The sequence below is a fragment of the Zootoca vivipara genome, chromosome 16 (assembly GCF_965207765.1).
Source record: "Zootoca vivipara chromosome 16, rZooViv2.hap1.1, whole genome shotgun sequence".
NCBI classification, from domain to species: domain Eukaryota; kingdom Metazoa; phylum Chordata; class Lepidosauria; order Squamata; family Lacertidae; genus Zootoca; species Zootoca vivipara.
Window position 1 is genome coordinate 15,826,622 of NC_142599.1, and position 16,341 is coordinate 15,842,962.

Here is a 16,341-nt window from a genome sequence, read left to right on the forward strand (position 1 = left end):
AGGCTGGACTAGAAAGGTAATTGGCCTGATCCAGCAGGCTCTTATGAGACAGAACAGTGGCCCATAAATCACTGGCGACAGTGATGGGTGGCAGCTCTCCAGCACACACAGCTCTGTCCACTCTTCCCCGCATCAACTTCTTCTACCTGAGGCAACTTCTTCCCTTTGCCTCATAGTAGGGCCGGCACCTGTCCAGGCCTTTAACCACTGCAGCTGGTCAAGATCTGTTGCTGCATCCCACACAGCTCTTAAAGGCCGGAAATGGAGGAGGGGAGAGTTATGAATCGCAGCAGACTCCCTCCCTGCTCCCTTTAAGAGTTTTTGTCCATGCTGAGTTTGACTCTGCCCAAGAGAAAGCGCACCAGAAGACCTGTAACTCAACTACAGAGCCCTGCAACAGCTTGGCCTATTAATCCGCATCAGAGCTGCAATTATCCAGGGACCAATTGACACTTATCTCTTGGTCGTTTCCGAACGGTGAGTTGGATTACTGCCTAATGATATTATACTTTCACCCGCAGGGCTTTCTGTTTTCTGATTAGCGGGGCTGCTTTAATTGCTCACGCCACATCTTGCGATTGCTGCTATATAAGAAGGTCACGTGCACCGACCTCTTTCTAGGGAACGGCCAGACTCCAGGCCACAGGGAGATGTTCTGCGGCTCAGCGCCTCCAGCACGTGGCCAGCAAAGCGTCAGGAACATGCCTAGAGAGGGATCTGAACACTGAGCAGTGGGGGGTGCCCTTTTTCATAGAATCGAGAAATTGTAGAGCTGGAAGGGACCCTGAGGGTCATTTACCAACCCCTGGAATGCGTGCATTTCAACTAAATCATCCATGATAGATGACCATACAACCTCTGCTTAAAAAGAGGAAGAACAGTCCACAACCTATCAAGGGAGTTTAATTTCCAAGCAAAGGGTCTGCTGGTTTCTCTTTAAGGTTTCCAGACTCAAAGGAGAGCAGGGCAATTAAAGGCACAGAAGTCCTGTCCTCTATTGAGTCTGGCAACCCTATCCTCAAGGTCACCCAGTGAGATTCATGGCTGGGTGAGGATTCAAGCCTTGGTCTCCGAGGAGGCCCTAGTCCTGTACTCTAAACATTACACTAATGTCTTTTTGGGGGTTTTGTTTTAATGTATCCCTGTGAGTTGTATCTATTTGGTTGTGAGTTGCTTTGAGTTGCCATTGGCAAGAAAAAGTGACCAATAAATTTAATAAATGACAACAACACTGCCTCTCCCAATGTAAGACCTGCATTAAAGTGGCTTGGATGGAGGGTGCCAACTGACTTCAAAAAGATGGCCTATCCTGCTCTTGTGCTTCTAAGCCAATCTATACCTTTCCAGGTACATTATGGGAGCAGTCATAAACCAAAGTTCCTAACATCACCCACACTGTGCTCCTGTGATTTGATGGACGACATGCCAGTGCTGGACCACCTCTTCCAGACTGACAGCAGCCTTTCCCCCCAGCAAAATAGAGAGCCAGGACAACAGTGGGGCGAGGTTCCCTTACAGCCGTCTTATCCAACCTTGCATTCCCAGGTGCTTTTGGACTACAACTCCAAGCCAGGTCACTCAATGGTCAGGGGTGATGGGAGCTGACATTTCAGTGACATTCCAGGGATCCTCTTTTGAAGGACTCTGTAGCCTAGAGTTAAGCCAGGCTTATTTCCGGGCTGTGGCTGCTTGGGAAATGCATGAGTAAAAAGGGAGCCATGACCCTCTGATTAAAGGAGTTGCCCGTTGCGGAAGGACTTCTCCAAGGCTGGTGAACCACAAAGCCTTTCAAGAATTTGCAGAAGGCGAGGTCACCAACATGAAATTGCTTCTGCAAACCAAGGGATTATAATAATGAAAGATCTGGGTATTAAACTAGGCGGCGCATTTATTCACGGTGTGGACGAACTTGTTCCCAGCGCCTCTTACGAAAGAGAAAGGGTCTCCTGGGAGAGAAGGTCCCGTCAGCTTCCTCAAAGCAGCAGCGTCTGAAATGCAACAGTCTGCCAAGGGAGACTTCATGGGTCTCCAAGAAGCAGTGATTTGCATATTAAGCTGCTTTCTGCTGAGTCAGACCACAGGCTCATCTAGTTCATATTGTACACAATAGCTGGCAGCAGCTCTCCAGGGTTCCAAGTAGTGCTCGGACGGCCATTTCAGGGCCATTTTGAACGATTGATAAGAGATTGCAGGGAAAGTATTTTAATTCACTACGTTTGTATCCCTTGTCTGTGCTCCAGGAAGCTCAAAACAGCATATATGGCTGCCCTCCCCTTCGTTTTACACCCACAACAACCCTGCGAGGCAGCTTAGACAACCACAATGAAAGCACAGCATGAAGAAGAGAGCCCACATGTTGCCTTGTGGGTGCCATAAAAGGATGTTGCTGTTTGATACAACCTGAGGCTCCTTCGTTGTTTACTCTCTGCTACACATTTCTCTCTGCCTGGAGAAATTAGATGTTTACATGCCTGGATGACAGTTCCTGCTCCTGAAGCCTAATGCGATACCTTGGCAACCCATTCATCGCCTCACTTTATAAGTTCTTATTGCATGGTGCTAGGGCAATGCGGAGCTCAGGGCTCCAGCTGGTGAGCTTCCTGGTCCAGCAATCATCTTTAGTCATCCTCCCTCAGGGCCAGAAAAGCCTTGCCATCAGTTGTTGTTTTTTTGCTGCTGGGGCATCGCACAGCAGAACTTGGATAGATTCTGCTGAAGCAGAAGGGTTGCAAATAGTTCCTCACGGACACTCGTTCGTGCACAAGGCTACGTACACACATAAGAACACAAGGAGAGCCTGCTGGATCAGGCCAATGGCCCTCCAGTCCGGCATCCTGTTCTCACAGTGGCCAACTGGATGCCAGTGGGAAACTTGCAAGCAGGACCCAAGCATTTCCCCTCTCCCATGGTTTCCAACAACTGGGATTCAGAAGAATTGCTGGCAGAGCATAGCCACCATGGCTCATAGCCATTGACAGCCCTCATCTCCATGAATTTGCCCTATCCTCCAGGTCTTTGGCTTCTGGGGTGTTTGGTTCATCCTCTGAGGACGGCAGGCCTGTTCCCAGCTCAGGGCTAGGCATGTCGCCGCTGCCAAACGAGCTGCCCCAAACCTGGGGCAATTCCAGACAATGAAATGTAACCCTGAAACAGCCCACTCTGTCCACTGGTACAGACAGCAAGTAGTGACATAGAAATAAATACGGGTTGGGGTTGGAATGGAATCTGAGGACCAGTCTTCCACCAGCTCATGTCCTCCAAATGTTTTGGGTTAAGAATTGCATAATCCCTGACCACTAAACTCACTAGCTGTATTTGATGGAGGCTATAGCCCAAAACATCTGGAGAGCATGTTTCCAGCTCATAGCTGCCAAGTTTTCCCTTTTCTCGCGAGGAAGCCTATTCAGCATAAGGGAAAATCCCTTTAAAAAAGGGATAACTTGGCAGCTATGTTCCAGCTGCAGTTTGGCGACAGTGCACCTGCTTTGCATGCAGAAGGTCCCAGATTTGATCCCTGACAGCATCTCCAGTTATTGCCGGAAATTTCCCCTGCCTGAAACCCTGGAGAGCTGCTGCCAGTCCGTGTGGACAGTACTGAGCTAGATAGACCAGTCATAGAAATCATAGAATTGTAGAGCTGGAAGGGACCCTGAGAATCATCTAGTCCAACCCCCTGCAATGCAGGAATAGGCACCTGCCCCATACGGGGATCAAACCTGCAACCTTTGCGTTATCAGCACCATCCTCTAACACCCAAGCTACCCAGGCAGTCATCTGATTTAGCGTAAATACAGCTTCCTATGTTCCTTCCTCACACATAATTTTAAGTGACCGGCACAGAGCGTGTGTGTGCATGGCCCTGACCCTCGACCAGCCAAACACTGTCTCCCACCTGGGGTATATACCCCCTACAAAATATCCGAAGTGCAGTGAGAACTAGGGTCCTCCCCAGACCCCTCACAGAGATGGGGAAAGGCAGCACCAAGTCTGGAGAGGAAACGTCCCTGCATGGGACCGAGGAGGTGAAGGAGCATCCCTGATATTCACGCAGGCCAGGCATGTGCCTGGAACCGCTCTTTGGTGCAATTGCTCAGATAAACGTTTGGCGAGATAGCTCTCTCCAGAGTGGACTCTAACCTGGCTGGCGAATGGGGAGAGGGAGGAGGTACCTGTGGTGTGTGGAACCCAAAGAAAAAGCCCATCTGAGATTAATTAGTAGCTCAAGCGACCCTGACTTGACACCAGAAGCACCTGCTGCAGGTAGCAGCTCCTTGCAACGAGGGCCAAATCAGAACATTTTTTTCATACCTGAGTTAGGAAATCCAAATGGGCTGGTAATCCATATTGAACAACGCTCGAGTCTTGGAGGAGAAGGCTTTCAATGGCCTGGATGCCAGCTACACACTTACACACACACACACACACACACTACTGGGAACATAGGAAGCTGCCTTATATTTGCACCACTAAATCCATTTATCTTCTGCATGCCAGGCAGGCTCTGTACCACTGAGCTATGGCCGTTTCAAAATAGGAACAGAGGAAGCAGCTTTAAACAGAGTCAGGCCATTGGCCCAGCTAGCTCAGTATTGTTTATTCATTTATTTATATTTTTTTGAGATTTTTATAGTGAGTTAAAGTAAATAAGAAAAAAAGAATAGAAAAGAAAAAGGATACATTAATTTTAAAAGCGCAGAGCAAAACACCAATAAAATAACCATAAAATAAAATTAAGGTTACAAAATTATTTCGTATATATGTAGATGGATAAACTTATTGTTTCCCTCAAGTATATGTTGATTCATGTGTCCCGATGATTTCGATAAATATGTGTCAAATATCGTTACATTTTTCCATCCATAATCTTCGTCTGAAAGCAATCCGTTCATAGGTTGCAAGAGTTGATCGAAAGGGGGGGGGGTTATATTTTTGTTCTTCCAATGTATCGATATCACTCTTTTTGCAGATGCGAAGGCACAGAGAATCCGTCTATGCTGGCCAATTGTCAAGCCCCATATATTATGTAAAAAATATTGTTGGCACTGCCTGGCAACATCCCTCCAAGATTTTAGGCAAGGGTATTTCCCAGCACTATAGGGAAATGCCAATGAGGATTGAACCTGAGACCTTCTACAGGCCAAGCAGCTGCTCTGCACCACAGAGCCTTGGCCCTTCTTGTAGAAGGAGACACAGCTCAGCAGTGCCAAACAGTTTTATTATTTATTGCCCCTCGTCCAATTTTATTTGCATTCTAGTCTAGATATTATTATTATTACTGTTGTTGTTGTTGTGCATTCTAGTGTTGATTTTAGTTTTTACTTTGCAAACCACTCAGAGATTATTATTATTATTATTTAATTAAGTGGTCTATAAGTCAGTTGATTAAATAAAACCTCAATTTTCAGCCCAGGTGAAGAGAAAAGTTCAGCAGGGCCCAGTCACTGCCAAGTGGGGGTGCCAGCTTGAATAAAATAGGAGGGCAGGTAAGCCCCGCCCCACATAATTGATCACAAGACATGGCCCATGCTGTGGCAGGATGCCCATGCTGTGGCAGCCTTGGTGCCAAGTGTTGCCAGCCTTTCCATCATACTGGCCCCGTAAAGTGGTTTGTGTGCTTGTGCTTTTAAATCCTCTCTCAGATCCCAGGACAGCTACAAGTTGGATGTTTGCTAATCAGTATCTGAGAGACGTGCCAAAGAGGTCTTGCCAGGTAAATATTCAAACTAATATTGGTTTAGAGCTAAGCCCAGGAGCCAAAGAATTTTATTTGCACAAGAGCCCGGGTAGGGAAAAGTCGGCAGCCTTGGTGCCCTCTTGAAGTACAGTCTAGGCTCAATATGTAACTGGGAAGTAAAGGGGGGGGCTTGTTGTTCTGCTTCCGACTCAGGGATCCTTATCACTGCAGAAAGACAGCCTGTCCTTCCCACATCCAATCCTCTCTGCACTTGGCAGCCTAGGAAGGATCAGTTGGTGCTTTGATCCACAGTTCTCTTTGTGGCTTAGGAAAGTTTTGTCTCCTCTGCTGTTGGCTTTACCTTATTTATCTCAAAGGAGGACAGGAGGGCAACAGTGGGGCAGGATGCAGGGCAGGAGGCCACAGAAAGAGGATTTAGTGCTGCATTAGGTCTGGAAGAATGAAAGATATGAAGAACGTGAGAGTCTGGCTGCTGAATCAGGCCAAAATGGCCCATCTAGTCCAGCATCCTAGAATCATAGAGTTGGAAGAGACCACAAGGGCCATCCAGTCCAACCCCCTGCCAAGCAGGAAACACCATCAAAGCATTCCTGACAGATGGCTGTCAAGCCTCTGCTTAAAGACCTCCAAAGAAGGAGACTCCACCACACTCCTTGGTAGCAAATTCCACTGCCGAACAACTCTTACTGTCAGGAAGTTCTTCCTAATGTTTAGGTGGAATCTTCTTTCTTGAAGTTTGAATCCATTGCTCCGTGTCCGCTTCTCTGGAGCAGCAGAAAACAATCTTTCTCCCTCCTCCATATGACATCCTTTCATATATTTGAACATGGCTATCATATGACCCCTTAACCTTCTCTTCTCCAGGCTAAACATACCCAGCTCCCTAAGCCGTTCCTCATAAGGCATTGTTTCCAGGCCTTTGACCATTTTGGTTGCCCTCCTCTGGACACGTTCCAGCTTGTCAGTATCCTTCTTGAACTGTGGTGCCCAGAACTGGACACAGTACTCCAGGTGAGGTCTGACCAGAGCAGAATACAGTGGTACTATTACTTCCCTTGATCTAGATGCTATACTCCTTGTTGCCTCCATCTGCCGCTGCTTGGAATTGTTTTCATACTTGTACAGAAACTGCTCTGTTTCTGTTTTACTTGTTTTCCACTGGTATGATTCTACGGCTATCACTCGCCCAGAGACCTTTCAGCTAAGGGCGGGTAAGAAAGCTCACAAATGGATAAATAAAGCAGAGCAAAACAAACGGGAGGGTTGTGCCAGTAATAGAGGCGAATAAGCGAAAGGCCTTGTACGTGGCAGTAAATGTTGTCATAGTACTTGGAAATTGCTACAGTAATTAACCACAATAACTCCAGGGGTTGTGCCCGTTGCCAAGGCTGATCTAAGGAGGCCGTTTTCCTGGGCCGGTCTGGGAACCTCAGAGGAGAAACCTAGCCATCAGCAAGGCCTTGCAGAGAGGACTTGCCGGTAATTACATCCAAAGGCAAGGAATGCCTGTCTCTAGGCTGAAGTGCAGGCCGAGCACCACAATTCCCAGAAGTCTGTTCCCAGTGCCTTTCATTAAGGAACTCTCTTTGGGTCTCAGTTTCCCTGATTGCAACACAGCTGCAGGCAGACAAAACAGGCCTCCCTTCTCCTACATGAGACAAGTCGTCCTCTTGAGCCTTCAAAGGCATCTTCATCAGACACCAAGGCCTAGGATGCTTTCTGTCCGCTTTTCGACGTTTGGACACCCGGTGTGCCGGATCTTGCACACTTGTGAGCAGACACAAGGCTGCTCGGCATCCACATGCAGGAATCTGGACAGCCAACCTTTTGTGTTAGTGAGGTGGCTCCAAGAGACTTGAACAGCCCTTTCCCCATCATTGCAGAATTGCCATTCCCGGGGGAGGGGGGGAATGTCATGTGCAGATTTACTTTTTAAAAAAGTAGTGAATTTAACAAAGAATTAAAAAGATAAAGGGACAAAAATGAAGGGGTGGGGGGGAACCCCAGCAAAAAAACCCCCACCTCTCCATCAGCTCACATTAAGGACACAAGAACCATCAATGCACTTGTCTTAAATTAAACATTTAAGGGAAGATAAGCCATTTAGATGCTCAAATTGGTATCCCCACGAGACTGACATTTTTTGGGAAATGTCTTCCAATGCAGCCAGGGCAGGGAGGCCCTCAGACCATTACGCAATAGACGGTGGGTGTTTATCCTTCCAGCTTTAAAGTCTATATCTCTTAGCACAACCATAAGGGGTCACAAAATCCACTTTGCTTGTCACCTGCTGGTATATGCATCAAAATCAGGAGGTTTTTTTTTAATGTTTGAGTTTTTACTATTTTTTAATATGTACTGTAAGCCACCCAGAGTGGCTGGGGAAACCAGGGCAGATGGGCAGGGCATAAAACAACAACAACAACAACAACAACAACAACAACAACAACAACAACAACAACAACAACAACAATTATGTGCTCTTCTTTACAGAGGATAGTCCTCTCTTTGAAAGGCTGCCAGAAGACAGCCAGGCCTCTACTGGAACAAATTAGGTTGAACGATAATGAAAACCCTGAGAAGGGAGAGCAGGAGGAGAAGGAAAGGCCTTGAATTGACCCCTCGGCTGAAGAGACAGCTCACCTGGTCACATTCTTTTTCACCAGTGTTTGTTTTTTTAAAATGATGGTAATTATGTCCCAGTTTGCATCCATGCATAGAAATAAGCATCTCCAATTTTATGCGAATCTGTTTCCTCTTGCTGTTTTTTGGTGGGGCGAAGTGTAAAACTTGTACAACGCCCAGAAATAGGAAGGGAAGGGATATTCATCACCTTCCCCAATAAGAGACGGGCACAGGTTTGCATATCATTTGCATATGCTGATGTATGCCCACCCTATTGCCCTGGGGCCTTGCCAGGAAAGCAAGCAAGCAAGCAAGCAACACAGCTGTCACCCTGGTTGACCTGGTAAGAGCATGTCAAGAACCTCTCATGTGTAAAACTGCACTATGGGATGGGACTGTTTTAAAAATCCACGATGCCTACTCACTTTCTCCCACTTTCTGTTGCCATAGAACCAGGGGAGCGGTTAAGCTGTGGCTCTTTACCGGTAGATGCTGTTGGTCTGCAATTCCCGCCCTCATCCCTGGACATTAGCCATGTTGGCTGCTGGTGCCTGAAGTCCAACAACATCTGGAGACTGGGCACAGATGTTCCCCACCGCTGCCAGGAAGCACCCTGTCCCGGACTCTCCAGGCTTTTGCCAGAAGGATGCTGTGGCCAGCACCACCATTTCCCAGCTTCTGTGTTGCTCCCAAAGGAGAAATTTGGTAGCCGCCTTAAGTCGGAGGCATCCCATATAAAGTTACCTTTCCTGTTCAGCAATGGCCACAATCAGGAAAGAGATAATGAGGCTGACTTGAAAGGAGGGGAATGGCAGGACATTCTGTGCTACTCTGGAAGTACTTTGATCAGTTTAATGGTATGAGTTCCAAGTCCACAGATATGAAGCCACCCACAACAGTATTGCTGTTATTTAAAATTAAAAAAATAATAAGAATACTATAACCAAAGTAACTGGGAGATTTATTTAAATAAATAGGCACACACTTGTTTGCATCCAAGCATTCCCCCGGGTGCATCTCAGGCCTCCCTTGTGGCCCTGCTGAACCCCTCCTAGCTTATAAGCAATCAGTAGATCGGAGCCCTCCGAGCATGTTCGATCGCTCTTTTATGATTGAGCAGGCTACAGCCTACAGCAAAACACCTTCCTTGCTTTTATTTATAGTTTTATTGCTCTTATCACTTTCAAAGTTATTTCCTTTAGCCATATCTGTTTGCATTTACTATTCTGAGTTGTCACAAGATAGCCAACTATTAAAATAGCTATTGATTTTCTTATAAATTAGTTGATGCACAATTGTGGTAGGTGAAGGTTGGTGCATGTTTCGTAAATAGTGATAGATAGAGATAAGTTCTTCACTCTTATGTTTTCACTAGCTGGCCCTGCACGCGTTTGCTGTGTGTTAGTCTGTCAAATGGAGGGTAATAGGCTCCCTTCAGATCCCCCTGAGCCTCAGAGTCCCTGTTTTACAGGATCTCGTGGCGGAGGCGGGGTTTGTGGGTGTGACGCGTTGTTGTGGCTAATCCCTGTGACTGCCCCCACGTGTCCCGATCCATGATCTATTCTGTTTGTTCCCCCCACCCTCTCTATGACCGGCATATCTCATGACGTTTTGAATGATGGTATTTATTTTTGTCTTGTGGTTATTTGGTGGGGAGGTAGTGGTGCTAAATTTTAAAGTAAAACCCCCTTGCCGTGCCCCCAAGTGCGTTGCTGTGGGTTATCCCCCCCCCAGGCCTAGTGGGGGCCTGGCAGGGGCCTACATAAAACAAAGGCCATGCAGCAGCCTGCAACCCAGGCATTCCCCCTCTCCCCCCCCCCGGGCCTAGTGGGGGCCTAGCAGCCTGGCAGGGGCCTAGGGCTCTGATAATGGCCGCCTTTCTGGTTTCAGTTGCTTGGTTGATGGTGTCATTATTTGGTTTGTGGGTGTGGTGTAGATTTCACAGGAAGGGAGGGGGTGTAATGTGGGAGGAATTCCACTTGAGGGTGCTGTTTTACTTTGTGGAAAAGCAGGTTTCTACCTGCCCAGGTGTGAAAATTGAGGGATTTTTTTTTAACAATGCTCGGGGAGTGGCCTGGATCGTTGTGTCAAAATTTCAGGACGATCGGTCAAGCGGCTACGGAGAAAAGTGGAATACACACTTTCACGATTTTTACATATATATATATATATATATATATATATATATATATATATATATATATATATGTAAAGGGACCCCTGACCATTAGGTCCAGTCGTGACTGACTCTGGGGTTGCGTGCTCATCTCACATTATTGGCCGAGGGAGCCGGCGTATAGCTTCCAGGTCATGTGGCCAGCATGACAAAGCCGCTTCTGGCAAACCAGAGCAGCACATGGAAACGCCGTTTACCTTCCCGCTGTAGCGGTTCCTATTTATCTACTTGCATTTTGACGTGCTTTCGAACTGCTAGGTTGGCAGGAGCTGGGACCAAGCAACGGGAGCTCACCAACCTTCTGATCAGCAAGCCCTAGGCTCAGTGGTTTAACCACAGCGCCACCTGGGTCCCATATATATTAATAAGAATGTGTAAAAATAATTTTCATGCAATACTCTTTGCTGAATTTTATTGTGTTATCTTTCTTAGTAGGTTGTGCAAACAACTATTCTGAATAATGCTTTTTTACGGTAAGGGGCACTGGACATGAGTTTATGGAACCAAATGTGGAGAGGTGTCTACCACAGCAGTAGACTCTCCACCTCTAGCTATTTCCACCTCTTTCCTAGTAATGACCTAAAGCTGTGAACACAATATACCTTTTCTTCCTCTTCTTTGGCGATCACTTGTAGCTGAGTAAGATTGTCTTCCATAAACAGAGTTTTTAACAGTGAGTCCGTAAGTGACTGTGGAGGCCAGTTCTGGATCCACACATCCTTCCACAGTGGGGACATTGGTTTCCGGGCGGGAGTTGACCCCACTGGGCATGGTAATCCAGTCAGGGGAAAAGGGGAGGCAAACTATGTTTAGGGCACCTTTTCTAGCCCCTCCCCCTTTTTGGGGTGAGCAGAATGGATCCTAAAAAGGGCTGCTCAGTCATGGATACAGCTGCCGAGCTGCTCGACTGCCTTGTTCCTTGAGTCAGAATGACTGAATCTGTATCCACTGCCCATGTGCCGGTTTTATGACTAGCGGCTTCCAGATTTCACGATCCTGCCCGTTACCATTTGCCGATCGCCGTGGGACTTTTGGGGTTTGGTTTTGGTTTTTGGAAGATGCCTGTGTGTGATTTTGTTTTATGTGTGTAGATCAGTGCACGCTGACCAATGCAGTGTCTTCGTAGTAGGGCTCTGTTCCGATGGCATGAGTAGTCACAAAGACCGGTAGATTCTTATCTGCTGCAGCCTTCATCCGCCTTCACAGGTGTTGTAACATACCACTTGTTATCACCCGCCTGTTCTGCCATTGAGGACTTCTTGGATCATTCTTTGTCTAGCTCCTTCCCTTTGACCTTTCCGCCTTGGGTGACCCTGATGGGAGTAAGAGATTCCTGACGACTTCGCTCACAAGGGTCATAGGAACGTACAAGTCTACTCACCTCGACAAGGTGATGATCCAGAGCAGGCATCCCCAAACTTCGGCCCTTCAGATGTTTTGAGACTACAGTTCCCATCATCCCTGACCACTGGTCCTGTTAGCTAGGGATCATGGGAGTTGTAGGCCAAAACATCTGGAGGGCCGCAGTTTGGGGATACCTGATCCAGAGAGTGAGACTATACCTTTAAAGCACATTCAAACACATTATCCCCCTCAAAGAATTCTGGGCACTGTAGTTTACCCCTCACAGAGCATAGCTGCCAAGTTATCCCTTTTTTTAAGGGAAATTCCCTCATGCTGAATAGGCTTCCTCGTGAGAAAAGGGAAAACTTGGCAGCTATGTCACAGAGTTACGATTCCCAGCAACCTTTCAACAAACAACAGTACCCATAAATATCTGAAGGGGGGATTGTGTTTCAAGTGCACTTTAAAAGTACACACAGTTTGGTCCAGGCAAATGGTTAGAGGCAGTACCAGTTGATGGACGCCACAGGAGGAGAGGGTGCTATTTTGCTCTTAGGTTCTGCTTCCAGACTTCCTGCAGGGATCTGGTTGGCCACTGTGAGAACAGGATGCTGGACTAGATGGGCTACTGACCTGATCTAGCACAACTGCTTTTAGCTATCAATGGCTACTAGCCATTGGCTACTAACCACAGTGGCTACTTTCTACCTCTGCCTCAGAGGCCTTTGAATACCAGCTGGTGAGAATCACAAGTGGGAGAGGGCTTGTTTGTGTGGGCTTGGCAGAAGTGGCAAAAACACTGTTTGGGACAGAATGGCCGCACTCTTCAGCTTTACCTATCTCCAGGCTCTTCGGGAATTCTTAAGGCATGGTGAATGATGACATGATGTTACCTGGCATGTTTTAGAAGTGTTTAAAGCAAAAGAGAAGATGTAAACAGAGAGATTGCATTAATCTGGCTGGCAGCTCACCCTCTCCCCAACAAAGACAAGGCAGTTATATGTTTCACAGGGAAATGGAAAGATCTTAAGATTGCAAACCGCTTTGCTGCTTCTTTTAGAAACTCCACAAGCAAGAGCATCCTCCATCTGCAAGGGTTTACTGCCTCCAGCAGAGTCATTGGGGAATTGCAAGATGTAAATATTTTGGGTTCAGGAGGACGCCAAGCTGCTTAAATAAAAATAATTTCATACCACCCTATCCTAAAATATCAGAGCAGTATGCCATGTTAAAACATAAAGCACCACTTTTATAACAGTTAATTGTTAAGGTGATTGGCTAAACAAAAATATAAATTAAACTGCTGCAAAGGCCTGTTGGCTTTTAAAATAGCCTTTGAGGCACCTGAAAGTTAAAAGTGAGGGTGCCTGCTGCATCTCTGCTGGAAGACTGTTCCACAGCATGGGACCAGCAACACTCAATGCCTAGCTTCCAGCTGAGACCAGCCGGGCCTCTGTAACATGGAGCAGGGTGTACGAACCCAAAGGGTGCTCATCAATGGCTCCTCCTCATCCTGGAGAGTAGTGACTAGTGGGGTGCCACAGGGTTCTGTCTTGGGCCCAGTCTTATTCAACATCTTTATCAATGACTTGGATGATGGGCTTGAGGGCATCCTGAGCAAGTTTGCAGACGACACCAAATTGGCAGCGGTGGCTAATACCCCAGAGGACAGGATCACACTTCAAAATGACCTTAACAGATTAGACAACTGGGCCAAAGCAAACAAGATGAATTTTAACAAGGAGAAATGCAAGGTACTACACTTGGGCAAAAGAAATGAAAAGCACAAATACAGGATGGGTGACACCTGGCTTGAGAGCAGTACATGTGAAAAGGATCTAGACCACAAACTTAACATGAGTCAGCAGTGTGATGCAGCAGCTAAAAAAGCCAATGCAATTCTGGGCTGCATCAATAGGAGTATAGCATCTAGATCTAGGGAAGTAATAGTACCACTGTATTCTGCTCTGGTCAGACCTCACCTGGAGTACTGTGTCCAGTTCTGGGCACCACAGTTCAAGGAGGATACTGACAAGCTGGAACGTGTCCAGAAGAGGGCAACCAAAATGGTCAAAGGCCTGGAAACGATGCCTTATGAGTAACGGCTTAGGGAGCTGGATATGTTTGGCCCGGAGAAGAGAAGGTTAAGGGGTGATATGATAGTCATGTTCAAATATATGAAAGGATGTCATATAGAGGAGGGAGAAAGATTGTTTTCTGCTGCTCCAGAGAAGCGGACACGGAGCAATGGATTCAAACTTCAAGAAAGAAGATTCCACCTAAACATTAGGAAGAACTTCCTGACAGTAAGAGCTGTTCGGCAGCGGAATTTGCTACCAAGGAGTGTGGTGGAGTCTCCTTCTTTGGAGGTCTTTAAGCAGAGGCTTGACAGGCATATGTCAAGAATGCTTTGATGGTGTTTCCTGCTTGGCAGGGGGTTGGACTGGATGGCCCTTGTGGTCTCTTCCAACTCTATGATTCTATGATTCTATGAATGTTCCATGTAGAATGTCCAGCTGGCATCTAATTAATCACCAATAAAGATGTACACAATCTAGTTTGAGATACATCCTTGACAAAAAAAAAACAGGCAAAAAAAGATGGTTTGAAAGCCACCACCATAAGGAACCATCTCATCTCATCTCAAACAGAATCTGCTATCACTTGGGTGGCTGCTGCTTTAGAACAGCCAGTCTTTTTCTACACATAGCGTGAGAAGTCTAAAGGAGATAGAATAGGCAATTAAATTTTTTTGACAGGTCCCTCCCACATCAAATGATTTATTTCTCTTGTGTGCATCTCTCTCTCCACCCCCACCCCCCTGGAACAGGAACATCTCCGGACACGGGTCGGATATCATTACTTCCTCAGCAAGCTGGCTCCGTAACCCTAGCAACACTCCTCAGTACAACCACGTCATGATGTCTCCAAGGCAACAGTTGCTAGTGCAATGACATCATGGTGTTGCCATGGAGATGCTCCATGAAAGTCAAGGGGAAAATATACTCTAAAGTAAATAGGGACTGGTGGGGGGGGTGGACACAGGGATGGGAGGGTGAAGAAGAGCTAACAAACAAGGTTTGTAAGGCACCAAGAGGGAAGGATCGTCATGCATCTTTGCCAGGAGGAATTAACATATCCCTTGGCCCGGGTGAAGAATTAATCATTGTGCGGCCCTGTTTGGTTTTGAAACAAATGTCCTCTTCCTGCCCTCTGTAATTTCCATAATTGTTGTTGTTGTTCTCTAAGCAATTGTGTTTGGGAATACTTGCTCACTTGCAGCACACCCTGAAGGCTGGTTTTCTCTACAGCTGGTTCAGTAACATCCTGAAAAATATACTACAGGCTTCACATACCAAACAAGTTTAATACATAAATTAATGGGCAAAACTTAAGGGATGAATTTTGATTAGCACTGGGGGTGGTGGTGGAGGCAACTGGAGGCCTGTGGGAACCTGCTGAGCACATAAGCAAGAGCACTGTTAGAATTAGGTGTTTGGCTGCAGAGTCGAGAGGTTCTTTCTACTCCTCGCCCACCAGAAACTCCATAGTCCAGCAGGGTAGTTACCGTACTAGCCTGGTAGTATTTTTCGGTCACACCAACAAAACCACAATCTATGTCAGATGCTCATGACTGGGGTCTATGAAGACTCTAGAATCTGTTGGTCTTTCCATACCTAGCCATCATGGTCGCCCCTGGCTCAACCCCAAACCTCTCAATTCCGCTTTGTCTCTACTTCTAGGGGCTAGGAAGGATCTTCAGGACCAGTTGCTGAGGTGTGCTTGTGCTTCTCCTGCAGACATTGACCAGAACTCAGAAGACATTAATGCCCAGAGGAATGGTGCAAACATAACCCCACCCATTCTGGGAGGGATTTTTAACTGCCTGCATAGGGTGCTCATCAAACTAATGAAAATACTGTAGTTATAGGCATTCATTCATCCTTATGTCCCAGCAACATGACTCTCTGTACAGTTTCTTCGCCACTGAGTGGAATTCAGAAGCATTAAAATCAAGAACATGATTTGCCACCACGTGCAATGAACTCTGACCAAAAGTTGGGTATGTCCCATGACTATCCATAGTACCAAAAGTCCCAGACATACCTGCCTTTCTGTCTTTAGACAACAATGAAAAACTTCCTGGTTGTGGCAAAGGGGGACCCCCCTCCCCAAATAATGTTACTACTTGAGTTTTTTTTTAATAACCTCAAAATAGGGTGAGATAGCATTGACTTATTTTGGCTAACAAGCAGTTGTAAAAGATTTAACACCAATCAATAACCTCTGCTGAAGGTTTGCTTTTCCTTCATTAAAGAGTGTTTTTCTCCTACCGGTAGGATATTAACATTCCACTCCTGATTCCTGCTCTGCTCAGGCCAAAGAGATGGAAAACGAAAAGCAGGTTTCCTATTTACTGAGCAACAGCATAGTCTTAGGAACACAGGAAGCTGCTTTATATTTGGTCCATTTACCTCAGTATTGCCCACACTGACTGGCA

General features: G+C 46.5%; 1 long non-coding RNA gene across 1 annotated transcript; it reads left to right on the forward strand.

The window, feature by feature from the left end:
* The first annotated feature begins 5,504 nt into the window (after positions 1-5,504).
* On the forward strand, positions 5,505-16,059 carry LOC118076159 (uncharacterized). Its single transcript, XR_015947369.1, has 3 exons — positions 5,505-5,710; positions 14,671-14,852; positions 15,584-16,059. It is a non-coding gene; the product is annotated as an uncharacterized LOC118076159 (long non-coding RNA).
* The last annotated feature ends 282 nt before the right edge of the window (positions 16,060-16,341 follow it).